Genomic DNA, 11,382 nt, shown 5'->3' on the forward strand with positions numbered 1-11,382 from the left:
AAGTGTGGGATTCGAACCCGGAATTAAGAGAATGCTAGACCAACAGGCTCCCGATTACGCCACCAGAGAAAGAACTAGATAGAAGAAGAAAGAACGTGAGAAAATGAGAGAGAGAGGAAGGTAAGAAATAAAGAAAGGGAAAGAGAGAAAGAGAGAGAGGTGGGGGAGAGAGAGAAGCAAAGCAGTACGATACAGCACGGCTTGACAACCGAAGATGGTCTGCCCCCACAGGTTCAGTACGTACATGAACAATATGTTCTTTAGCTCATACTGATTCTCAAACCGTGTATTTATTCATGTAAAGTTTCATCTCGGCGCGCACGCACACACACACACACACACACACACACACACACACACACACACACACACACACACACACACACACACACACACACACACGTTCGCGCGCGCGGCTAGTCGGCGCAATAATACCGTTCGTAACCGCTACTTCAGCGGTCCGAGTTCGATTCCCATCCAGGGCTGAAATAAATTTACCATCGCTGCGCCCCGAGCCGGCACTTCAACTCTTGTGGGCGGGGAGTTGTGGGTGCATGAGTGTGTGTGTGTGTGTGCATGTGTGTGTGTGTGTGTGTGTGTGTGTGTGTGTGTGTGTGTGTGTGTGTGTGTGTGTGTGTATTATTCAGATCGGGCGTATATGAGATCTGAGCTTTCATCCGAAAGTAGTTGTTGTCAATCACGAGTCCTACACTTGATCCAAGACCATGGTGAATCACACACACACATACACACGCACACACACACACACACACACACACACACACACACACACACACACACACACACACACACACACACACTAGAATAATAGAATGTCCGATTTACACAACAATCTAGAAGTTAAACTATTAACTCATCTTGATGAACGTTAATTCACCAATAACAACATAGTAATGACAATAACGACTACATTAACCACACGCATTGAACAAAGAAGACATCTTAACTACACGCCGTAACCCATTTATTCTTAATCGTTATTGCTATTTATGGGCCTTATATTAATCACAATTGTTATTACTTGTAGTAATAATAACATTATTAGTATCATCTCATAATCATTTTTATCTGTGCACCCAAACTTCTGGTAGGCCCTGTTAGCATTCTTATTCTTTTTTTCTTTCTTATTAATATGTAAATTTATATTACCTCATATGACGAACAACTTTTAGACGAAGAAGGTTAGAAGAAATCCCCCGTTAGAGTTAAGCTTTTTGTAACTGAAGACTGATTATGCACAAGAGAACAAGTAACGAGAATTGAATTAAATTGAATTAGATTGAATTAAATTCGTGTGTTTTAGAATATCACAACAACAATGTTAACACCAGTGAAGAGAACAAGAAAAATTGTGAAAGAGAATTTTTTTGGATGACTTAAAACGCACAGAATAGTTAACTAGCTTTGGCGATACAAACATCACTAATGGAGAAAAGTCATAGCAAGGTAATAATAAAGATAATGATAGTAATAATAATAGCAATATTTAGCTAATCAATTGAAATTATAATTTATAATAAGAAATAACAATATCAATGATAATGATGATAATGATAATATAATAATGCAAGGGTAATCGTAATGATAATGATAATTAATAACAATAACAATGACTAATAGTAATGGCAACAACAATAATGATACTACTGATAGTAATAATAAAAACAAAAATAATATAAATTGTTAAGGAAAACATTATCTGGAGAGTCAGGTACACAAGACTGCACAGCATTGCACAGAGGATCTGTGATGCATTGGCGCATGCGCGCGCCTTTGTGAAGCGAAGGCGGGAACTTCACTTGTGGGTGGCCCTCTAGCCAGCAAGATCACGTGATCACAGATGAGTTGCGTGAGGCGCCTGTTGGCTAGTCTGTCTGTCTGTGTATCTTCTATCTCTATCGGCCTCCTCGTCCGCATGTTTGTGTGTAAGTCTGCTTGTACTATGCGCCCGTCTGTCTGTCTGTTTGTGTGTATGTGTGCAACTCTGCGTGTGTGTGTGTGTGTGTGTGTGTGTGTGTGTGTGTGATTCACCATGGTCTTGGACCAAGTGTTGGACTCGTGATCGACAGCCATTTCCCTCCCGGAAGAGAGTTCTTCACCATGGTCTTGGACCAAGTGTTGGACTCGTGATCGACAGCCATTTCCCTCCCGGAAGAGAGTTCTTCAACATGGTCTTGGACCAAGTGTTGGACTCGTGATCGACAGGCATTTCCCTCCCGGAAGAGAGTTCATATATGACCGATCTACGTGGTGCGTGCCCATGCCTGTCTGTTTGTCTATCAGTTTCATTGTTGTGTCTGTCTGTCCTTGTAATAATCCGCCTGTCTGTCTGTATGTCTGTCTGTTTCTTCTTCACTGTGTCTAGTTGTCAGTAATATATGGTATCCGTAACCAACCGGAAAGCTCTCATCGTCCAGTGGCTAAAATTCAATTTCGTCCCGGAAGTGCCCACCAGCTAAACAAATTCGACAGGATTTGTCCAGGTCAGAGTGCATCGAGACCCCTCCTCCCTGAAAGAACATACTAAAAAAAAAAAAAAACAATATATATATATATATATATATATATATATATATATATATATATATATATATATATGCACACAGTTCTATTCAGATTAAGGCGTTATCACACTGGGAGATTTTTCCTCCGATTGTTGAAGCAAATTTGTAGCCCACAGTGTTCGGGAAGGAATCCAATATGCCGGAAGAAAATAATTTTCCTCGGGCAAAATATTTTGCCATAGTGATCCCACGGTGGAAATAATGCTGGAGGTGGGCGGTACCGCCGATTGATCTGAGGTTGGAAGAAAAATAGCCTAGTACGATAACCCCTTCAGGTTTCAAGTCTCCGTTTTCCTCATACTTCGCCCCATAATAGAACGAAATTGCCTGGAATTATCTATAAATAGAAATATATAAAGATCTTTGTTAGAAAAGAAGAGGGAGAGAAGGAGGAGGAGAAAGTGGGGATCAGTTGTCTGTTGTCACTTTCCCTTATATGAAAATTGTCTTTTTGAAGTTGTGAGAAAGCAAGAAATCCTTTCCCTGGTCCTGAGACAGATTATCACCTCCTAGGGCTGCACTTCTAGATTCTGTCAATCTATATACCAGGGGCTTTTTCCCCTTTACCAGAGAGGTAGCCAAAGTCAAAAGGCATATCACCACCTCCACCCATTTCATCTCCACATAGTCCATTCCACCCATTTCATCTCCACACAGTCCATTCCCCCTCACCACCCTTCCTTCCCTTCTTCCCTCTCGTCTTAGCTCCTCATAGATGTCGGGCCATCCCTGGATCCCGACCACTGCCCTGGGTCAGAAGCAATGCAGCACGACACAGCACATCCATAGCAAGGCCACTTCACTAAATCGGCGACCCTCCCCCATGTCCCCTCATGCAGAAAAAAAAGTTTACTTGTTTGAAAAATAAACTTAAAAACAAACATTTTTATTGCTATGTTGGGGACATCTGACTCTTATTTTTGGTATATATATATAGAAACTATACAAATATATCTTTTGCTGTTGATGTATTAGTACACGTATACCAACTTGAAAAGAATATTATAAGAAAACTACCGTATATATGTTAAATATTCATGAAGGACAATTTATCTGCGTAGGTCTTATATACCATGGGTCAGTTTTGAGTGTCCGTATATGTGCATCATCGTGTTGGAGAGCTTATAAGAGCTGAGATGGATTTATGTGCTCGAGCTTAGCATCGCAACGGTGTGTTGTGGTCGACATTGTACCTCCCTCGTGAGCCCTAAAGGTCTTAGAACGGTTCCCAACGTCTCTAGAAGGACAAAGAAGCTCTTAAACAAAAATAGATTAATAAGATTTCACGTCCATAGATGATGATGATATAGGTGAACGTCACAAACTCCCCCCTATCGGTAGGCAAGGATGGTGTCCCTTACAAAGGAGCTTGTAGCGTGAAATTTAGTAAACCATGCACTTAGATTTAGCTTCGCCTATGGCAGGGTTCGAACCGCCATCCCAACGACCTTTACCGCAAGTAACGACGTCCTAATCCGCTCGGCCAGCGAGCTTCCTGTGTCCATAGAAAAATGAATAAAAAGGAATATGGGGGAGTCATTAGAAATAGTTGAGGTTTGGGGGTCGAGATGCTTCGAATGTAGACTCAGGTCGGTGTCCGTGTCAGTGTCTTCATTTTGAAATTTCTTGATGGTTTTTGGCGAAGAATAGAGCTGTGTCGTTAATACTGTTGACTTCTTAGACACTTAGATTTGGCTTTGTCGCCCAATGATTCTCTTCAGCTTAGGTTATCTAGGCTTTCTTGTGACTGATCAAACGTTATAAAAACGCAAATAGGTCGATAAATAGATAGATAAATAGATAAATAGATCAGTAAAAATAATATCAAATAAAGATGAAAAGAGTAAAGATACACCGTATCTAAAACACATACACACATACGCACACACACATATACACACACGCATACACACACACAAGCACACATGCACACACAAACGCGCGCACGTGCATACACATACATACACTTGCGCACGCACACAATCACGCAAATACACACACATACACACGCACTCACATGTATACACACACACACACACACACACACACACACACACACACACACACACACACACACACACACACACACACACACACACATATATATATATATATATATATATATATATATATATATATATATATATATTCGTAAAGGTAGGTAGCAGATCTTCCTTAATACATATAGAATTAAATTTGACCGCTGCTTGTGCAAGAATAAGCTTCTTGTTGAAGGATTCAACCTTTCTAATAGTGCTTCTTTGTTCTTCATGAAGTCGGAATAAAAGATTGCCGAAGTTCATATTGTGTATTATACGACGTTTCGCCCTTCTTAGAGCATTTTCAAGTACATTTAAATGGTAATACAAACAATTTATATATATGACAATAAGTGAATTGGGAAAGCTTACACAAAATAGTGAAGAAAGATCAAAGATCTTATGTGGGAATTACGTCCGTGGCACTCCGTGGGGTGCTGGGAGGGTCAGTTGTCCACCCAGTGAAGCTAGAGCCACGGAGGTTGTACCTCCCTGTACATTTATGGATGGAGCCTTCTCTCGAATATGGAGGGCCTCCAGGATCTCCAGACGATGAAAATTATGTGCGGAGTCGATGATCTTTGTATTTTCCACCAGGATCTTTCTAGTCAGGGAGGAGTTATGTTTTTCCGAAAAATGTTTCTTCGGGGCACCAGCTTGTAGATGGCACGTTAATCTTCTGGAGAGAGAAGTGGTCGTCATTCCTATGTAAGATACAGGACGAAGCTTACAGTCTTCGTGCGGGCAGATGAACTCATAAATGACATTACTCCTCCGTAGTGGGTTGATGTTACGGGTCGGGTTATTTCGCAGGATGAGGTTTGACGTTTTAAAATTCTTATAATAAACCCGAAGCTCCAGCTTTTCTCCAGGGTCGGATGGTTGTACACTGCGTTCAACAATTTCCCTGAGGATTCTTTCGTCCGTTCGGTAAGCCGTACTCATAAAAGCTCTGTAATTAAGAATAATTGAGGGGGGTTTCTCGGGAGGGATGGTGTCATGCTTTAGGTAGTTCTCCATTTTTCGTCGGATGACTTCTTGTACGTCCTTATTGGGGAATCCATTGTTAACAAGGACTTGCTGCAAACGTTGAAGCTCTTGGTGTAAAAGAGGCCATGTGGAGCAGTGCGTGAATGCCCTGTTCACGTATGAACGTATGACGCTTTTCTTGTAGGCTGCAGGGCATTCTCCATCCGCATTTAAACATCTACCCTCGTTCGTGCTTTTAACGTATACAGTGGTGGTAAATCTATTTACGTCGGGTTTTACAAAGATATCTAAAAAGGGCAAAGAACCATCAGCATGGCGTTCACTTGTGAAGTTGAGACAAGAGTTAGTAGCGAATGACTCACATAGTTCTAGTAGATGTGTATGGTCTCTTGCTTCAACGAATATATCGTCCACGTATCTACCATAGGAGTGTGGGCGAATTAAAGGATCTGAGAAAACTCGTCTTTCCACTAAACCCATGTAGAAGTTGGCGAAAAGGACTCCGAGAGGGTAGAACGAGGGTAGATGTTTAAACGAACGAGGGTAGATGTTTAAATGCGGATGGAGAATTCCCTGCAGCCTTCTAGTAAAGTGTCATACGTTCTTACTTGATCAGGGCATTCACGCTCTGCTCCACATGGCCTCTTTTACACCAAGAGCTTCAACGTTTGCAGCAAGTCCTTGTTAACAATGGATTCCCCAATAAGGACGTACAAGAAGTCATCCGACGAAAAATGGAGAACTACCTAAAGCATGACACCATCCCTCCCGAGAAACCCCCCTCAATTATTCTTAATTACAGAGCTTTTATGAGTACGGCTTACCGAACGGACGAAAGAATCCTCAGGGAAATTGTTGAACGCAGTGTACAACCATCCGACCCTGGAGAAAAGCTGGAGCTTCGGGTTTATTATAAGAATTTTAAAACGTCAAACCTCATCCTGCGAAATAACCCGACCCGTAACATCAACCCACTACGGAGGAGTAATGTCATTTATGAGTTCATCTGCCCGCACGAAGACTGTAAGCTTCGTCCTGTATCTTACATAGGAATGACGACCACTTCTCTCTCCAGAAGATTAACGTGCCATCTACAAGCTGGTGCCCCGAAGAAACATTTTTCGGAAAAACATAACTCCTCCCTGACTAGAAAGATCCTGGTGGAAAATACAAAGATCATCGACTCCGCACATAATTTTCATCGTCTGGAGATCCTGGAGGCCCTCCATATTCGAGAGAAGGCTCCATCCATAAATGTACAGGGAGGTACAACCTCCGTGGCTCTAGCTTCACTGGGTGGACAACTGACCCTCCCAGCACCCCACGGAGTGCCACGGACGTAATTCCCACATAAGATCTTTGATCTTTCTTCACTATTTTGTGTAAGCTTTCCCAATTCACCTATTGTCATATATATAAATTGTTTCTATTACCATTTAAATGTACTTGAAAATGCTCTAAGAAGGGCGAAACGTCGTATAATACACAATATGAACTTCGGCAATCTTTTATTCCGACTTCATGAAGAACAAAGAAGCACTATTAGAAAGGTTGAATCCTTCAACAAGAAGCTTATTCTTGCACAAGCAGCGGTCAAATTTAATTATATATAAATATATATATATATGTATATACATATGTTTATATATATATATATATATATATATATATATATATATGCGGTCTTACACATATACACATGCACACGCACACACACAATTACACACACACACACACACACACACACACACACACACACACACACACAAACACACACACATGCGCACATGCACATACACACATGGTCACACACTTATTTTGTTATCAAACGAAAATTTATGAAAAATAATGAAACAAATATAATTTGTTTTGTTTACATTTTGGATCAAGCGACACCTGGCATCTCCATATCTTCCTTTGGTCTCCTTCTTTCCGAGTCTTTTAAATACAATTTTTAATTTCATTTTTTTAATTTTCTTTAATTATCAGTTCCTTCTGGGGCGTTTCTCTGCGTCACGTCTTGGCAAGGACAAGTGATGTCATGTGACGTCACATATAGTTCACACAAGGACAGCGATGTGTCTGTCGTGATGTTTCCGTTTCATTTTGTAATTGCCACCGTAAGTCTTCAATTTTTGTTTTTTTAATTGAGCAGATATGTCTTCCGTGATGTTATGGCTATTTTGGATAGTGCTTCCTGTTGTGTGGATTTTTTTTTATTTTTTATTTTTTATTTTTTTTTACCTTGTGCCTGTTTTACCATTTCTGCTTGAAGTACGCTATTTATTTATATCTTGTTTGATTTTATTTCATCATATTTTATTTTATTTTATTTTAGTTTAGTTTTTGTCAATAATAACAACAGGTATGATTTATTCCATGATATAACTTAAACTTTAATCATTAAAGATATTTTATTATCAATAAAAGATCGACGATAATAAAAGCGCATGCTAATCTAGGAACTAGTTTGAATTTATTTCGCAAGTGGAACTAAGAAAAAATTAAATAAATGAATTTAGTAACGTTCCTGATTATGTTGTCAGTAGTATGAGACCGTCAATGTCTTGTACAGCAGAATCTAACCAATACGTATTACTAAGAAAATAAACAAATAAATAAATTGATCGATAACTAAATGAATAGATAAATAAAAGCAATAAGCATGTCAATTTTCATTGATATTTTATACCAATACAAATCGCAAAGATTGAAAAAGATTATTTGTAGTGTGCCGAGTTTTACATTAAGATTTGCTGAATTCATCAAAAGACGCACTTGTCATCAACATAATTCACGCTGTACTCCAGTCCAGAGTACCATTTCTCTCTCACTCACTCACTCTCTCTCTCTCTCTCTCTCTCTCTCTCTCTCTCTCTCTCTCTCTCTCTCTCACACACACACACACACACTCACACACACACTCACACACACACACACACACACACACACACACACACACACACACACACACACACACACACACACACACACACACACACACACACACACTCCCTCACACACGCTCTGTCTTTCTCTTTCACTCTCTCTTTGTCTGTCTGTCTGTCTCTTTTACCACATGATCAGTCCTAAGTGCGATATGATAGTTTTACCAAATGACAAATTAAAAGTAAATAAATAAGTAAATAAATCGTATAAATATTTAACAGATTGTTAAGTCAATTTTCAATCGACTTAAAACGCATCCCTATTTTGAAAGCCTTTAGGAACAGTAAAAAAAGAATCATTATACTCGTACATATACATCTACTCTTTTCGAAATTAAATTGGTTGGCGTATTCCTCAGTGCACAGCACAGCAGAGGAGCCAGATTCTCCACAAGGATTGAAGCGTCGATAAACTACAGACCATAACAACAACAGTAACCAGAGTTCTGAGTCTAGGAGCGACCACTGCAGAATCCCCTGACTAACCCTTATACAAACTTCACCAGGGGAAATGAGGGCTCACAGAAACCACTCAGCCTTGTGGAATGTTTATATGATTTGTCTCGGCCAAAGACAAAGGATTTTATTCTGGTAAGGAGTATTTTGTACCAATGGGGTCTCCTCAGCCGAGGAAGACAACTGAAATGAGTCAACCTGCCCGTGGGAGTTCTATGAACATGATGGGTTGAGTGACTTTGTAATGATGGAAGCTTGTATACCAAGGTGTAGTGGAAGAGTCCTGAGATTTTTATTAAGTTTTTAGGTTTAGTGTATTGGAAGAATATGTCAATTGACATATATGTACTTTTTTCTTACTCTACATTTTATTTATATTCTTTTTATCTTTCATTTTCTTTTTTGTTTCACTTCTTTACTTTTTTATTTTTTATATTTTATTTTTTTTTCATTTTTAATTGTTTACTTTATTTCTTACTTTTTATTTCCTTCGATAATAAATTCGTTCGGAGACTAATATACATATACCTGAGATACACCAACTCTAGGATTTCATCGTCAATTGGACATGATACTGACACGAACATAAACATTTATTGATCACAATACATCCGATAAGCACAGCACTTTGCAAGCAGGATCGTTGTTGCAAAGTTCAACTGCAGTTGCAATGTTGCAGAGGACGCCATGTCGTGAGAAAGAAAAAATATATATAAACTTTTGTCCCATGAAGACTTTTTTTTTTTTTCCAACTCACGAATATGGAATTCCATTCGCATTTCTTGTCACATCATTATGTCAATCACGGTGATAATGATGACGATGATAATGCTGGCGGAGGCGGAGATGATGATGATGATGAAGGTGTTATGATGATGATGATAATGATAACAATGATAAGGCAGAGATGACGACGACGATGACAATAATGATAACGATGATAGAGACGCAGATGACGATACTGAGGATGAATATGATAACGATGATACAGATGGTGATGATAATGATGATAACGATAATAAAGATGGAGATAAAAATGACGACGACGACGATTATGATAATGATAACGATGATAGATACGGAAATGACGATACTAAGGATGATGATGATAAAGATAATAGAGATGGTGATGATAATGATGATAACGATAATAGAGATGGAGATAATGATGACGATGGCGACTACGATGATAGAGACAGATGACGGCGATGACAATGATGATAATATCAACGATGATAGAGGCGAAGCTGACAATAATGATGATGATGATGATAATGATGATGATGATGATAACAGTGATAGAGATGGTGAAGATGATGCAGATCACCCTTTTGCTGTTATTGATGATGATGAAGACAATAACGATGAATAACAATAAAAGCAACAACAACGAAAATATTATCCTGGTAAATTACGTTACCTTTAACGATAACAAAAGCAATCACGATAACAATACCTCGGAAGACGATGAACGAGAACCGAATGTGTACAGAACGTCCCACAACGTCGAAGAGCTTGTAAACTGATAATATCAGCAAGTGCATCTAGATGTTCTTCTTTGAGGGAAGTTTATGCGTTCGAGTAGTTAACACGGTGACCTGACTGGCGCGCAGGGAATGCTCCAAAACAGGTTCGAATCCCGTTACTCACACCAGGATGAGAGTTAGCCGAAGAATAATAACAATGACAATAAGAATTTTAGGGCTTACCTTTTCCCCATTCGATGATTACATAATTACGATGAAAATCTAATTTGAATATATTGATTCTGTTCTACCTGTCGGTGGGTGATATTAATCAAATAAATGTGGAACGCTAGAAATATATGAAATCAGACCTTATTAAGGTCTTGTTTTTTATCATTGTGATTTTGTTATGGCTGAAGTCAGGTAATTTCATTCAGGTAAAGGACAACTCGAACTTCATAAAGAATTTAATAAGAATATAGTGACCGCAAAATTATATACAATCAAGTTAATTTATCTTTGTTTTATTGCATATGTCAGTATTATTTTTCTCCGTTTTTCCTTAAGGAGGAGGAGGTGGGGAGGGGGAGGGGATGAATAGAATAGGCTAGATGCAGGCGAAATAGGACTATATGGAACTAAAAGTATTCTCTCTCTCTCTCTCTATCTCTCTCGCTCTCTCTCTCTCTCTCTCTCTCTCTCTCTCTCTCTCTCTCTCTCTCTCTCTCTCTCTCTCTCTCTCTCTCTCTCTCTCTCTCTCTCTCGCACACACACACACACACACACACACACACACTCACTCTCTGTCTCTCACATTCTCTCTGTCACCCTCTTCCTCTCTCTCATTCTCTCTCTCTCTCTCTCTCTCTCTCTCTCTCTCTCTCTCTCTCTCTCTCTC

The sequence above is a fragment of the Oratosquilla oratoria genome, chromosome 4, assembly GCF_046742065.1.
Source record: "Oratosquilla oratoria isolate Oo_2021 chromosome 4, ASM4674206v1, whole genome shotgun sequence".
In the NCBI taxonomy this organism is placed as follows: domain Eukaryota; kingdom Metazoa; phylum Arthropoda; class Malacostraca; order Stomatopoda; family Squillidae; genus Oratosquilla; species Oratosquilla oratoria.